At 35.0% G+C, this 16,736-nt stretch overlaps 1 protein-coding gene across 1 annotated transcript in view; it reads left to right on the plus strand.

Moving 5' to 3' along the window:
* Positions 1-16,736, plus strand: part of CNTN3 (contactin 3) — a 378,875-nt gene that overhangs the window by 61,078 nt on the left and 301,061 nt on the right. The gene's annotated exons all lie outside the window — the stretch shown is intronic.

Genomic DNA, 16,736 nt, shown 5'->3' on the forward strand with positions numbered 1-16,736 from the left:
TGATGGTTGCCATGAAAGTGAGTTATGGTCTGGGAAATAGCTAAGATAATGAGGGAAAGAATAGAATCATCCTTTGACACATCTTTAGGGCCAAGTTTAGTGGTGACAAGTACGGTTGAAAGGCGGCACTGGTTAGGAAAACAAAAGAGTAAAGTTGACTTGTCATGGTTCCAGGTAACACAGAGGTAAGTTTAGCTACATACAGATAGTGAAGGCCTACTATCATACCAATTCATGGATATCATTCAACTGATTACTCTGAGCTCTGGATAACTACAGAATTCCTTTGAAAAGGAGGGGAAATTGAAACCCATTATTCCAATGTAATTGCTTTATATCCATGATTCCTGTGATACACTTGAATTATTTTTTTAATTAAATATTTTCTATTTATTCCAGTTATATATAAAACAATTTTGAGTACTAGGTTTTCATGCTCCTTCCTCTGTCCCCTTATTCAGAAGATAGGTGTTTTGATATGGGTTATACATGTGCAGTCATGCAAGATATATTTCAATATTAGTCATGTTGTAAAAGAAAACAAAACCAAAAAAATACACTAAAAGAGCAAAGAAAGTAAAATAAATAGTACTACATTCTGTATTCAGATCAGGTTTCCCCTTTCTGGAGGTAGATAACATTTTTCATCATAAGTCCTTCAGAAATGCCTTGGATCTTTGCATTGCTGTGAATAGCTAAGTCATTCACAGTGGTTCATTTTTTCCCCTTTGTTTTTTTTCCCCCAAGGCAATGGTGTTAAGTGGCTTGCCCAAGGTCACATAGCTAAGTAAGTATTAAGTGTCTGAGGTCAAATTTGAACTCAGTTCCTCCTGTCTACAGGACCTTTATCTCCTGTGCCATCTAGTTGCCTTCATAGTTGTTCATTTTACAATATTTCAGTTACTGTACAAAATGTTCTCATGGTTCTCTTTTCACTTTGTATCACAGCAGGTACTGGTGCTACTTTCAACAAGTATTGACCATTAGAAATCACTCCAGTGAACTTTGTGTTTATGTTATTAGTTGAGCAAATCTGTTTTGATATGGTGTGACAAAGAAAATTCATGTAATCTTGTTCCCTAAATCTCTCCAAGTTTTCTTAACAGTTTTTGTTGTTTTGTTTTGTTTTGTTTTAATTACTTTTGGCTTGGTACTCTTATTTGACTTCTTTCATAACTCCTGTTTACATGAATAAATGAATGGATACATAATACATGTATATTGACCTTCAAATATACATCAGACTATTCAATCCAAAAATGGACCATCTCCTTCATAAAGGCTGGACAGATAGTCATCCATGAAGGGCGACTATGAGTAATATAACTTCAACTGCACCTTTGATAATCCTTATTAATGCAGTTCAGCATCTCCTTTTCTACTTGTGATCTTAGAGGGCTGCATAGAGCATCAAAAAGTAAAGTGCCTTGGGTCACCCAACCAGTTTATGTTCGAGGTGGGAGTTGAACTTAGATCTTTTGCCTCCAAGAAGAATGTTTTATATACTTTTCTAAATTCCCTAGTGTTCATCTTACTTCAAGGGTCATCTTATTTTTAAATGGATAAACTTGAAAATTGAATTGTTGAAGGACATGAAACTTCTACTTTTTGTATTCTTCATTTTGATTAAGCTACTATTTTACCACTGTTGTTACTCCTTCCAATGATGTGGATGATTATCTGATTATGTTCTTCCCATCTCCATTGATAGAACTCTATATAATTAACACAATTTCATCTTACCTCTAAGAAAATATAAAAAGTCCTTTGCTTGACATTTGAGGTTTGTCACAATTTGGACTTCCTACCTTTCTTATTTCTTCAGTATCCAAGCTATTCTTCACACAGTATCACATCTTTTGCTTCTATACCTTTGCCTAGAATATTCCTCAGGGTCTTGAAATTCCTCCAAACTGCAGCCTCTTAGCATCCATGGCATCTTTAAGACTAGAGTCAAAGGAAAAAAAAAAGGATAAATGTTGGAGGGGATGTGGGCAATCTGAGACCCTAATGCATCATTGATGGAGTTGTGAACTGACCCAAACATTCTGAAGAACTATTTGGAATTATGCCCAAAGAGTTACAAAATCATGAATGCCAAAGGAATTATAAAATAAGTCAAGAACCCACATGCATGAAAATATTTATAGTTCTTTTTTTGGTGACAAAAATTGAAAATTGATGGAATACTCATCAATTGGTACATGATTGAACAAGATTGTAGTAAGTGAATATAAAGAATACTATTGTCCTATAAGAAATCATAAGCAGGTGACTTTCAGGAAAACCTGGAAAGTATTATATAAACTAATGCTGAGTGAAATGAGCAGAGCTAGGAGAACATTGGTCACAGTAACAGCAACTGTGTGGCATTCAGCTATGATGAATTTAGCTCTTTTCAGCAATACAAATCAGAGACAATTCTAAGACATGATTGAAAATGCCATCCACAGCCAGAGAAAGAACTATGGAGTTGGAATGCAGATCAAAGCATACTATTTTCACTTTATATTTTTTCTTTTTCATTGCTTTTCCCTTTTGTTCTTATTTTTTTTTCACAGCATGACTAATATGGAAATAAGTTTAACATTATTGTGCATGCATAATCTTGTTTGTTGTCTTGGGGAAGGGGAGCAGTTAAGGGAGGGAAGGGGAAATTTTTACAACATTGAATGTCAAAAACTATCTCTACATGTAAATGGGTAGAAATGCTATTAAGATTAACAAATAGAGGGGCAGCTAGGTGGCATAGTGGATAAAGCACCGGCCCTGGAGTCAGGAGTACCTGGGTTCAAATACGGCCTCAGACACTTAATAATTACCTAGCTGTGTGGCCTTGGGCAAGCTCCTTAACTCTGTCTGCCTTACAGAAACCTAAAAAAAAAAGATTAACAAATAGAAAACTCAAGCACCATCACATGATGCCAGTCACTTGCATGAGACCTGTCCTGTCCCCCCCCCCAGCTGATAATACATTTATCTCGAAAGTTACTTTCTATGTTTTTATCCATCTTGTATGTGCTAATTTATTTGAATAATAGCTCTACCATTGCAAATAAGACCTGGGCCTGCTTTTTTTTTTTGCTATCTCCCCCCCCCCAACCTTAGTATAGGATTTTCTCCTTGGTAACATCATAATAAAAATCTGTAATTATTTGAGATTCTGTTTAAATCTTGTCTATATTGTTCTATAAATTTTTCAAAGTGCCCATTCTATATGTTTGAGACAAGAGGGGCTTTTTCAAATGTCTTAATGTGATATGGCTACCATTTGAGCACATTGATTGTCTGTTGTTTTGTTCTCTCTTAACATAAGGTCAGCCCATTTTCATTTTTGGTCATATAGTTCTGAATGAAATCCTTTATGTTGTTTCTTTACTATCAGTGGGGGTCACTGATTGTACAGTGAAGAATAAAGTTGGCTGACTTGTATTCTCTCCCTTCTGTTCCTTCCTTCCTTTTGCATACCAGAAATGAATCCTCCTCTGTCGTCTTCCTTTATGATCCCTGGGAGATTCTTTAGACTTTTTTTTCTATTAGTCTATTCTTTCCTATCCCTTTTGCTCTGAACATTTAACTAGTCACACCCTGTAAAGAATAATTAGCATACTTTAACTGTCTTCAGGTTCATATAATATTTTTTCAATTTTAATGAAATTTATAGCAGAAAAAAGTATTAATGCAATTAAAGCATCTTGAAGCCCACAGTAAGGGAAAAATTGTTATTCAGGCAGAAATTCAGGTTTTTGCCCTAATTTAAATTTTTAGCTTTTACTAAATCCAGTGCATATTGTTAAGTCCTGGATAGTAAGGTGGACAGCAATCTCCATCATATTTTATGATCTTAGCTTCATTTCAGTAAATTACTCCCCAACTGTGTATCTCTTAAAGAGAAATCCATGTACAACTTCATTCTCAAAGACCATCAATGTACCAAATCAATCTTAGGGCCAAACAAACATGTTCAACCCTTTGAACTAGAGATTACAAATTGCCATTTGATTCTAGAACTCATTACTTATTTTATTTGAATTTCTAAACATGTCGTCTCTTCCTTAACATTTCAGATTTCCTAGCAGCCAAAAGTCCTTAGCCTAGGAATGTTGAAATATCTTTATAATTTTTTTGGCTATGAGAATCTAGTCAAATAATAACTTTTTAAATTTTTTTTTGCAAGGCAGTGGGGTTAAGTGGCTTGCCCAAGGCCACACAGCTAGGTAATTATTAAGTGTTTGAGGTCAGATTTGAACTGAGGTACTCCTGACTCCAGGGCCAGTGCTCTATCTACTGCACCACCTAGCCGCCCCTGTATAATAACTTTTAAAAATCAACAATATAGACAAGATAATCATAAGGAAAACTCAGCACTTTAACAATTCATATTCTTATTGTTCTGGGACATTCTGCTTGTGCTATAGTCACTGATTTAGAAGATAGAGGTCAGAAACTTAAACCTTCAATTGATTTCTCATTTTAGAATAAAATAAGTTTTCTGATTAGTAAAGGCATTAAGAAAAAATCAACCTCACCGTGTGACTAAAGAGTAGAAAATATTTAACCTTCCCATTAAGGATATTTTAAAGTTTAAAGATCTATCAAACAAGGATTTTAGTGAAATGGTAGTTTTCCCTATATTAGTACTTGAGTGACTCAGATGCTACAAGGAAATCCTCTTTCCTTTTCTTGTTGGAGAATAATGATTTTTTTTTTCAGAAGGTGTATCTGCTCACAATTCTTTGAGACATGTGTTCTAACTAAGAAATAGACCCTGCTGATCCCTGAGAGTAAATTAAGAACAGAAAACGGTGGCTTGTAATCACAACCTTATCTGTTTAGCTGACAGCTTTACTTCTCTGTCTGTGCTCTCTCTACTTGTCACTTTTTTATGCTGAATTAAATAACATTTTTTTTTGCATCTTGTTCTCATGGCTGCCCTATCTTTCTGATGTAAATCTATTTGCCTGTTCTTTTGTGTTATCATTCAAAACTTAGCCAAGAATCAAGTCCACATGAAATAAGGGGGCAGATATAGAAGAAAAGCTCAGATTTATTATGTAGAATAAAAGAAAGATTCTTTTTGGTGCATATCTTTTTGTAAAAAAAAATCATTTCCAACCAGTTGGGATTTTTCTTGGGAAGGTAGAATACACTAGCTTGAAAATTCCAGAACCTGTGTTCAAATTTTCTCTCTGGCATTTCTTCCCTATGATTTTCAGTGAGTCATGTGACTATTCCCTGACCTATTTCCTTATTTCTAAAGTAAAGTAGTTGGACCAGAAATTCTAGAAGGGACCTTTTTTACATCTAGTAAAGTGAACATACATTTGATGTTGTGATTCTATAAACTATTTCTACATAGGCCTGTCAATCATGAGAGTCTATGTGGAATTTTCAAATGCGGACTCCACAGTTAATTGGTTCCCAATTAATGGAAGATCAAAGTTTAACAGTTACAGAGAACTTCTCTTAGGAGTCCCTAGTCCTCTTGTCGACTTTGTACGGAGAGAAGTTTAAATCAAGACTTATCTCTTGTAACTGTCCCACTGGATAAAAGGAACTCTTAATTGTCCATATTAGGAATCCAAAAGTTCAACAATCCTCATGAGAAATTACTTGTCATAAGGTTTAATTGAGAATTTTATTCTCTTTTTCATTTTCCTACCTGTACTCCTGAGCCTAAATTTAAAGGTTAATTGCTATTCAATCTAATTGTAATTGCCTATGGTGCTAAAAAAAAGTCCTTAAGGGGTATCTAAACTTTAAAAGATGACTAGATTTTCTTTTTTTTTGGAATTTTGACTAATATAGAAAATATAGCTTTATATTTAAATATAATGAATATAGGAAATATAGCTATGGCTTCCATATTGATTAATATGGAAGATTTAAAGAGGAATTTATAACATATTGTGAATATATATATATATATATATATATATATAAAAACATACATACATTTACACATGGGTCACAAGGAGAATAGCACATTTATTCATCTATAAAAGAATTATACATGTATATGCATAAACATGGGTTCATACATGTACATTTCTGCATACATGTGTATTTATTGCTAAAACTCATTAAAGGAGTCAATAATTGATTTTCATTTAGTAGTGTAGACATGATAGTCTCATTATATGACTACCTGATCTCATGTCAGAGGATGTAGGTATCAATTCTTGGTCACCTGCTGACCAGCTCTGGGAAAGGAAACAAATCACTTTTCTTGGGTCCCCATTTTTTGTTTTACTGAAATGAAAATATTAAACTAAAGGACCTTTCAGTTTCCTACTAGTCCTAAGTGATGTGGAGGAGAGAACTGAATTTTCTGAAAGTAGTTATCATACCCTCACTTCCTGAGTTAAGAAAATAGGAAGAAACCTGGAAGATGACAGTGATACATTGTTAACTTAATTTTTTTGGCGAATTGTGATTTTTTTTATGTTATTCATCAAATCACATAGTTTGCTTCAGGTAAGTGTGGCTGTTCCTGTTGCTTACTAACCTATGAGTGTAATGATAATCTCTGGTAAGAGAAATGTTTTTAAAGAGGATTGAATTTTTCAAGGGAAATGTCAGGAGATACAATTTATTAGATATCCTTAAGAAAAGAAATAGGGATTCAAAGAGTCCATTGCTAAATATATGCACACACACACACACACACACATATATATATATATATATATATATATATATATATATACACACACATATATAGTCATATGCATGTATGAATACATAGACTGGCATACTTATTTTTCATATCATGCATTTCATTTAGGTGATTACAGACAAAGAGTCATTTATTAAAGTACTGGAGAAGAATTTGTTGACTGAAGTGAATTAAAATGGTATTTTTTCCTTAACTGCAATATAATTAAAATCTACTAGAAATACATTATTTAACCTTGAGTGACTACTAGTAATAAAATAGAGACCTAATTTGGATATCATCTCTTAATTAAAACTAAAGGGGAGTTAGATGGTAAGTGGATTGAGCACTAGGTGTGGAGGAGGTAGGCAGACTTGAATTCAAATCCCACTTCAGACACTTAATAGAAGACTGTAAGGCAAGTCACTTAATCCTATTTGTCTCAATTTCCTTATGGAGAAGAAAATGGCAAATACTCCAGTATCTTTGTTAAGAAAACACTGAATAGGGTCACAACTGGTCAGTCACAATTTAAAGGACTGAAAAATAGGAAACCATTAAAGCTAGCAGAATCCTGGGCTTTATTTATAATGTACCTTTCCAGACTCTTGTGTTTTATTTTTTTATTCTTTTTGTTCAATGACTGCTGAGCAATGAACAATTCACCTGTGGTATTATGATAATCAGAATGGCTTTGGACTCTGCCCTCTTAAAGCTAAATGCTTAAAGAATTTATCAATGACTGAGAAAAGGAGACTGTAATAAAAACCATTAGACTAACACGCTTTTCAGCAGCATCACCATTTAAATCATTTATATCTCCAGTAATTATTGCTGAAGTCTAACTAGCTATTTTTGGATAAAGTATTGAATATGCAAATGTAGGCATTCATTCTTTCAAAGACTGTAATTATTCTCATCACTTTAGTAAACATATTAACAAGCATACCATTGAACACAAATGCATTTGCTTATTAATTTGAAAGCAACATTTGAAACCACAAATTGCTTCTTTGATTAAATTCTGGATGTTTTAGTCCAAGTCCAAATATAGTATTGCATTTTTAGTTAAACTCTTTTTTTTTTTATCGATGTATAGTTTCCTAAATATGTGGATTTTTTCTCCTTTGATCATGTTTGGCATGGAATAAAGAAATAAAATTCTATCTTGTCTTTACTCCAACATCTTGAGTAATCATATTTTTTTCTTTTTATACAAAACACAATATAATTTTAATAATGGTGGATGTTCAATGCACAAGATTTGCTTACTCTACTTAAAAGCAATCTGTTATCTAGAATTAACCCAAATCCTCTGTGTTCTTCTGACTTCATGCATTATCTATTGGTAATCTCACTTAGTCTAAATGTTCAGCTGTCTTTAGGCTATCTCACTGTGAATATTTAATCAATTAATGCCTCCATTTCATCATCACCCAATCTGAGCTCATTATCCTTCTTCTAAATTTATTTTTCCTTCAGATTTAAATTATTGCATCTCTCACCACCTTTTGGATATGCTAATACATGCCAAGAGAATGTGCTGGCAAACCCTGGTATCAGGATTACCAATAAGCCTTTCCTTAGTTGTATGAACTGATAGAGAAGGCCTAGATCTCCAAATCAGGGACATCTTTTCTGAATTTAGCTATATATATTGTTATGTCTGTCTGTCTGTCTGTCTGTCTGTCTGTCTGTCTGTCTCTCTCTCTCTCTCTCTCTCTCTCTCTCTCTCTCTCTCATCCCAGGACAGTCTGACACTGGAGAAGAAATTTAGGGTTTTTTTTTTAAAAAATTTCCCTCAGACTTTCTAATTCTTTCCCTTTTAACCTTAGAAGAATTCTTTAAAAGTCTATCTGTGGCTCATTGTGGGTCTCCGATATTATGCAGTGAATAACATTCATAGGACAATTTTCATTTTTGCATTCAGAATTCTAAGAAGCACACACTGACAAAGATTTGAGCAAGCAACCATAAATTGTAACTGCTGTTGTACTTTTCTCTAATGTTAAGATATAAAATATCAAAAATGAGGCATTTTGAGGGACTCTTGATTTTTGCCTTGCCTCTGCACTATTTCTCTTAAGTCCATATCTTCTGGCAAGCAAGTCCTAAGATTGAACCTCCTTCTTATTTTAGAGATCTTCCCTGAGAAGTTTTTAAGTAGCTACAGAGGACTTTTCCTACCATGTTTTTTTTTTGCAATTTATTATTCAATCATTTGGTCATTTCTGACTTTTTGTTAGCCCATGGACCACATCATTCTCAGCACTTTCATTGCCCATTATCTCTCAAAAATCTGTCCAAGTTCATATTCACAGTTTCCATAAAACTGTCTAGGTATTTCATGCTCTATTGTCCTCTTCTCCTTTTGCCTTCAATCTTTCCCAACAACAGACCATTTTATAATAATTCCCATCTTCTCATTATTTGGCCAAAGTATATAAACTCCATCTATATTATTTGTCCTTTCAATGAGAAGTCCAGATTAATTACTTTTAAGTATTAACTCAGTGATCTTGTAGCCAAGGGAACTCACAAATGTCTTCTCCAGCACCACAGTTCAAAAGTGTCAGTTCTGTGCCACTCAACTTTCCTTAAGATCCAACACTCACAGTCATACCTTGTTATTAGAAAAACCATAGCTTTGACTAATGTGGATGTTTGTCAGCCAGGTAATATCTCTATTTTTCAGTAGGAAAGGAAAGGATTCAGTAGGAAAGGAAAGATTTGTCACATCTTTCCTTCCAAGGAGTGTCTTTTAATTTCACAATTGCATTTGCCTTCTGTAGTGATGTTTGAGTCCAATAATATATAATGTGATACTGCTTCCATTTTTTCTTTCTCTACTTACCATGCAGTGATCAGACCAGTTGCCAAACTCTTAGGATTTGTTGTTGCTGATGATGTGATGTTGTTTTCAGGTTAAGCTTCAAGCCACATTTTACACTCTCCTTTCTTCACCTTCATTAAGAGACTTATTTCTTCACTTTCGGCCATCAGAGTGGTATTGTTTGCATATCTGAGATTGCTGATCTTTCTCCAAGAAAACTTAATTTTCAATTCTGACTTAACCAGCTTGGCATTTCACATAATGTAACCTGAATAGAATTTAGTTTCTGCAGACTCCATTATTTTTTTTAGAGAGTTTACTTCATTAACCTTTGCAACTCCTTTTCCAATTGTTCAATTCTACTTTTGAAAAAACTTTCCATTTGATCAAGTGAGGTTTTGAGAGAATTATTTTCTTGTTGTATTTGTCCAATTGATGATCTGAGAGATTTAGTCTCATTTTGTATTTGTACAATTGTATTTTCTAAGTGTTTTCTAGTTGCAAGGTATTAATTGTCTCTCCCAAATTTCCCAGTTGATTTTTAAACTCCTTCCTAATTTCTTCAAGGAAGTCTTTCTGTGCTGAATAACAGAGCATATTCTCCTCAGAGGTTCTAGGTATCTCTGAGTTAGGGTCTTTCCCTTCCAAGAATTTTTCTAGGGACCCCTTTCCACTGACCCTTCTTCATATTGCTAAGACCTTGAGTTGGAGAGGGGCTGGTTCATAGGGGCTTGGGATCACTAGAGGCTTTACTCACTGAGTACAATTTCTCTGGCTGGGCAAGAGGAGGTGCTGGTTGCTTTCTCTGGAGTGTCTGTAACCTTGATTGAAGCCTTCTCCCTTAGCTTGAAGGGAGGGGTTGGAGATAATGAATCCTTTTGCCTTCAATCAATAGAGGGCTTTACCCTGGCCTGAGGTCATTCCTCTCCCTGTTGTCAGCTGGGCTGGTTCTTTTGCTCACACATCTGGGCCTGAGGCAGAAGTAGTCTGCTATTGTTTGTTCTGGGAAGAGGCCTCAGCTGCAATGGAGGCTTGGACTCAGAGTTCCTTAGACCAGAGGAGCCCAGGGATGGTGTCCACAGCTCTCCTGCACCGGAACTCTCCCCCCAGCCCTGCTGGCAAGCTCCAGAGGGTCAGCACACCTCTGCTCCGTAGTTGACTCAAGCCCCCACCATCCAGTCCCACCACTGATTTAGCAGGTCTGTCTCTCAGGCCCCCAGACTCCCAGGCTCCAATTCAGCTGCCAATTTGGCTGAGCAGGGCTGATCAGCCCTCCAGGCCCAGACTCACCTGGCCAAATTCCTCCAATGCCTCTGAGGGAGACAAATCCTGAGATAGATGTTCTTTCTCCTGGCTTTTCTTTCTGGGTTTTGTGGGTCAGATTTCTGTTAAGAGGTTTGTTTCATATGATAGATGGGGAAAGATAAGGAGACTGTAGAACTGTGCCTGTCTTCTATCCGCCACCTTGGCTGGAAGTCCCCCTACATAGAATTGCCATTCTTTTTCAAATCTTAAACTAACTAGTTGTTCTATGTTTGGTCTTAACAGTTGTTTCTTGACCCACATACAGTTTCCTCAGGAGACAAATAAGATGATCTGATAATTGCCCAAGGCCACACAGCTAGGTAATTATTAAGGGTCTGAGGCCGGATTTGAACTCAGGTAATCCTGACTCCAGGGCCACTGTTCCACCTAGCCACCCCTGTTCTCTTATTTTCAACAGATTCACAGACCTCATCTCACTTCCATGATGCTAAGAGATGAGGAGCCATCCATGGTTTACTTGTGGCATCTGAAGGAGCCAAATCCTTAATTGAACTTGTTTCTCCCAACCCTTTAGACCGCAAGTTCCATACACTCTGGGACATATTCCAACAACAGCTGACCAGAGGATAAATTATGTCTATTGTCACTATCATTGGATATTTTACTCCTTGAGACAAGGAAATGTCTTTTTGAAATTTCATTCCCCATTCTCATCATAGTGTTTGTTATATGGTAGGTGCTTAATAAATGTCATTTGGCTGATTATCACAGCAGGGCATATCTCTTGTTTAAACTTTCTATTTTGTAATTTCCTATCACCATGCAATATAACATCAACAGGCAATTAATAATAATTTTTTGTTATTGTTGTTTGTATATATGTGGTTGTGTCCTTCAATGTTTAATGAAATTGGAACTAAAATTATTTATTCATTGATTGATTCTTTTGCATTCATAAAATTTTTCATCTCTTATGAAAATATGGAACCTCTACATGGTATATATGTAACTATTGTGGTGGCTTGCCTTTAGCTGTTTTCTGAAGAATAAATGGAAGATTTGGAACAGTCTAAACCTAATTCCAGATTTCATTTTTGCCATCTCTGTAGACATACTCTCTATACTTATAAAGGTCACTGCTCTATTTAGTCTATCCTTGTTACCTGAAAGAATATGTTTTTCCATATCCAGACTTATTAAAGAAGATCCAAGGATCTTGATTTTTAAGCTCACTTGTAGGGACCAAGTTCGATGGATGGTCTCTTCTCAAAGATTAATAGGAAATGAAAATAATTAAAAGTGAAAGGTGCAAAATGAAAACTTCAATGGTTTTGATGTTGGGAATCCTCAATCATCTCTACCTTCTTAAAACATATTATTCTATCTGTAGGAAGATTATGTATAAGATTGACTACAGATTAATAAAACTATTTATGAATGCTTACAACATGCCCATTATGCTAAGGTACTTCAGCTGGTGACATTTAAGTTTGAAATAATATGACAAGGTTAAACTCATCTTAGTGACACAGTATAAATGTTATATGATTGAAGTACTAGGGCCTATGTGCCTCTAGAGTAAGTGAATTTTCTTATATTCTCATATTGTATGTTTTGGTTGGTAGTTTCCATTTTATCAGTGTTTTTTTAAATTTCCACATTTTAAAATATTTTATTCTGTGGCTTTCCTTAATGTCCCTTGGGAACAGAAAATAGCAGTATAATTTCTTGATGAAAAAAAGGATTTTTTACTACTTAAGAAATACTCTCCCCTATGCCATCTCCAGTGAAAATGTGTGCACATAGATGAAAGCACGCACTCCAAGGAAAAGACCTGTTATTTTAAAATATATTTATTTAAATTTATTTTTCCAATTACATATAAAAACATTCTTTTTTAAATAAAATTGAGTTTCAACTTTTTTTCCTTTCTCTTATTCCTCCTCATTGAGATGGTAAGCAATTTGATATAAGTTATACATATGATATAGGTTATATAAATATACATATATGTATATATATGTAGTCATGCAACATATATGTCCCTTTTTGGTATGTTGTGAAAGAAAACAGACAAAAACAAAAAAGCAAAAAAAACCTAGAAAAATAAAGCTTAAAAGTATGCTTCACTCTACATATTTTCTTCATCATTTCTTTCTCTAGAAGTAGATAGTGTTTTTCATCATTAGTCCTTAAGAATCATCTTGAATCATTATATTTCTAAGAACAGCTAAGACATTCACAAGTGATCATCCTTACAATATGTTGTTAGTATGTACAATGTTCTGCTTCTGTTCACTTCACTTTACAACAGTTTATAGAAGTCTTTCTAGGTTTTTTCCAGGAGCATCTTGCTTGTCATTTCTTATATTATAATAGCATTCTATCCAACTGTATACCACAATTTGATCAGCAATTCTCCAAATGATGGGTATTCCAATAATTTCCAATTCTTTGCTAAAAAAAAAGAATTACTATAAATAGTTTTGTACATTTAGATTTTCCTTTTAGTTTTTTCATCTCTTTGGGATACAGACCTAGTAGTGACAATGCTGGGTGAAAGTATGCATGCTGTCATAAGCATTTGAACATAGTTCCCACTTGTTGATTCAGTTCCCACATCTCCACCAGGTGTACATTAGGGTCTCATATTTCCTTCATCCCTTCCAAAATATTGTCATTACCCTTTTCTATCATAGTCATCAATCTGATCGATATGAGGTGGTAGCTCAGAATTGTTTTAATTTAAGGGGAGCCAAGATGTCAGAGTAAAGGTAGGAAATCCCAGAAGCTCTCCCTCAGACTACTCCAAATGCCTTTGGAGTATGATTCTAACCAAATTCTAGAGTAGCAGAACCCACAAAAAGACTGAGTGAAATAATTTTCCAGACAAAGAAAACAAAATAGATCCACAGAAAGGATCTGTTCCCTCGGGTTGGAAAGGGACACAGTTTGGCTCATTCTGGACACACTAGAACACTGACTCTAGCCACCCATGAACAACCAGCAAGGTGCCTGGGTCCCTGGGTCCCTGGAGGCATTTTACAGATTTTTCAGCCCAGGAATTATCAAGGACAACTTGGAAGGTCAGTGGGAAAACTCTGCCACAGAGTTTTATGTGATCATAGAGCCCAAACCAGCACAGGTTTCAGTACAGTCCTGATCCTGAAGCCACCTAGCAGCTGCAAACAGAGCACTCAGTCATGGATGATGAGGGAGTCAGAGGAGACTGCAGAGGTCTCTCTGCTTTCCCTGGGAAGGTCTCTATTGCTTTGCCCATACTCAGATCCAGGTTGCATTTTGGGCCCCATACTGCCATAGCAGAGCAAGGACCCTCCTCACAGTTCTAGAACAGTTTGTTGTCATTCAAAGACCAGCACACAGGTCAGGAGAGCAATTAGCATCTCTCATAAATTCTTGAAGGAATTGAAGTCCCTGGGGGTATGTCTCTGAAAACAGCTGCAGAAACTCTCAAAAGCATGGGAAAGAATGTCTTCAAGGTTGGTGAAATGAGCAAACAATAGGAGAAAACTAATCTGACCATAGACAAATTGGTCCCATGGAGGATTAAAATACACACTCAGAAGGTGACAAAAACAAAGCTTCTGTATGAAAAGCCTCCAAGAAAAATATTAATTGGTCTCAGGTTATGGAAGAACCAAAACATTTTCAAAATCAAGTAAGAGAGGTAGAGGAAAAATTGGGATGAGAAATGACAGCCATAAGGTCAATTTCTGAAAACCAAGTCAGGAGTTTGATGAAAAAGGTACAAAAATTCCTGAAGAAAATAACAACTTAAAAACCAGTTTAGGGTCAAATGGAAAAAAAAGGACTTCAAAAGGTCAATGAAGAAGAAGAATGTGTTGAAAAACAAAATTGCCCAGATGGAAAAGGAGATTTAAAAAAGACCTATGATGAAAATAATTCCTTCAAATGCAGAATAAGCTAAGGAGCTGTGAGAAATCAAGAAACAGCCTAAAAAAAGTCAAATGAATGAAAAACTAGAAGAAAATGTGAAATTTCTCATTGGAAAACCAACTGGCCTGGAAATCAGTTCCAGAAGAGATACATTAAAAATTATTGGACTCCCTGAAAGTCATGACCAGGAAAAGATATTAACTTCATTTTTAAAGAAATTACATTGGGAAATTGTCCTGATATCCTAGAAGTAGAGGGTAAAATAGAAATTGAAGGAATCAATTAATCACCTCCTTAAAGAAATCTCAAAATAAAAACTACCAGGAATATTATAGCCAAATTACAGAACTCCTAAGTCAAGGAGAAAATATTGCAAGTGCCATAAAGAAATCAATCAAATATTGTGAAATATCAGTCAGGATTACACAGGTTCCAGACAGCAAAGGAGTTTGGATTACAACCAAGAATCAACTGTCCGGCAAAACCGAACATACTCTTTCAGGGGAAAAGACGGACATTCAATTAAATAAGGGACTTTCAGGTTTTTTTGTTGAAATGACCAGAGTTGAACTGAAAATTTTTATTTTCAAGTACAGTATTCAGGTGAAGCATAGAGAGGGTGGACAGAAAGGGCAAATTATGAGGGATTTAATGATGTTGAACTGCTTGCATTCTTGCATAGGAAGATGATACTGATAACAAACATGAACCTTCTTATTTATTAGAGCAGTTAGAAGGAGCATATATAGACAAGGCCCAGGAGTGAATTGAATTTGAAGGTATAATATATTATAAAGATGAAGTTCATGGGTGAGAAAAAATGTACTGGGAGACAGGAAAAGGAAAGGTAGAATGGGCTAAGATATTTCACATAAAAGAGGCAAGAGAAAACTTTTGTAATGTAGAGGAAGGAAAGAAGGTGGTGGTGGTGGGGAATGAGTGAACCTTCATTCTCACCAGAAGTTGCTCAGAGAGGAAATAACATACATAATAGGGTATATGTCTATTTTACCCTAAAGAAAAGAGAATTGTAAAGGGTTGGGAGAAAGGGGAAAGGGAGAGGGGGAGGGAGTGGGAGGTGATGCAAGAGAGGTAAGATCATGGGAGAGTCAGATACAACACAGTTTTTAGGAGTAACAGGGTGAAAGGAGAGAGATTACAGAGTTAATAGGGGTGGGGAGGAATAGGAAGGAGGGAAATTTAGCTCGCAATAGCACCTTTAGGAAGAAGTATTGAAGCAACTTCTCTGATGGACTTTAGATAAAGATTTGCAATCCATCCCAAAGACAATATCAGAATATAGATTGAAGCACACTTTTTATTCTCTCACACTACTTTTCTTGAAGTTTTTCAATCTTGGGACAGGAAGGAGACTTTATGTTTACTTTTTACGAGACTATTGCAATATGAAAAAGTAACTGAATTAAAAATAAAAGTAGAATTATTTTTATTTGTATTTCCTGTTAAATCCTGTTTCATATTATGTTTGCATATGACAATAGATATCTTTATTTCATCTTAAAATGTCTTGTTTATAATATTTGGCCATTTATTGATTATTCTTATTTTTTATTTTTATAGATTTAATTTCCTTAATAACTTTATAAATTTGATAAATTTGTTATTTTTATTTATTTGACTTTATTTTTGAGAAATGAGGTCTTTATTAGAGAAATATTCTATAAATTTTTATATATATTTATGTTTACTCTGTCTCTCCATCCTGTACTTCCCCAACTCTTTATTCTATTCCCTCTCTCTTGTCATGATGTACAAACTCAAAGTGTTTTTTTTACTGCCATATCTCACAATTTACCCTCCCTTCTATCAGCTTCCCCCCCCTTCTTTTATTCATTTCCCTCCTTTCTTATAGGATAATATCTGTATGTATTCAACTGAATGTGTTTGTTATTCTCTCTCTCTCTCTTTGAGCCAATTATGATAAAGCTAAGGTTCAATTACTTTTCCAATATCTCACATTTATCCTTCTATAGTAATTATTTTACATCTATTTTATGTGAGATAATTTTCCCCAGGCTAACTTTGCTTCCTCTCAGAGCA

This window comes from Macrotis lagotis, chromosome 8 (genome assembly GCF_037893015.1).
Source record: "Macrotis lagotis isolate mMagLag1 chromosome 8, bilby.v1.9.chrom.fasta, whole genome shotgun sequence".
Lineage (NCBI taxonomy): Eukaryota > Metazoa > Chordata > Mammalia > Peramelemorphia > Peramelidae > Macrotis > Macrotis lagotis.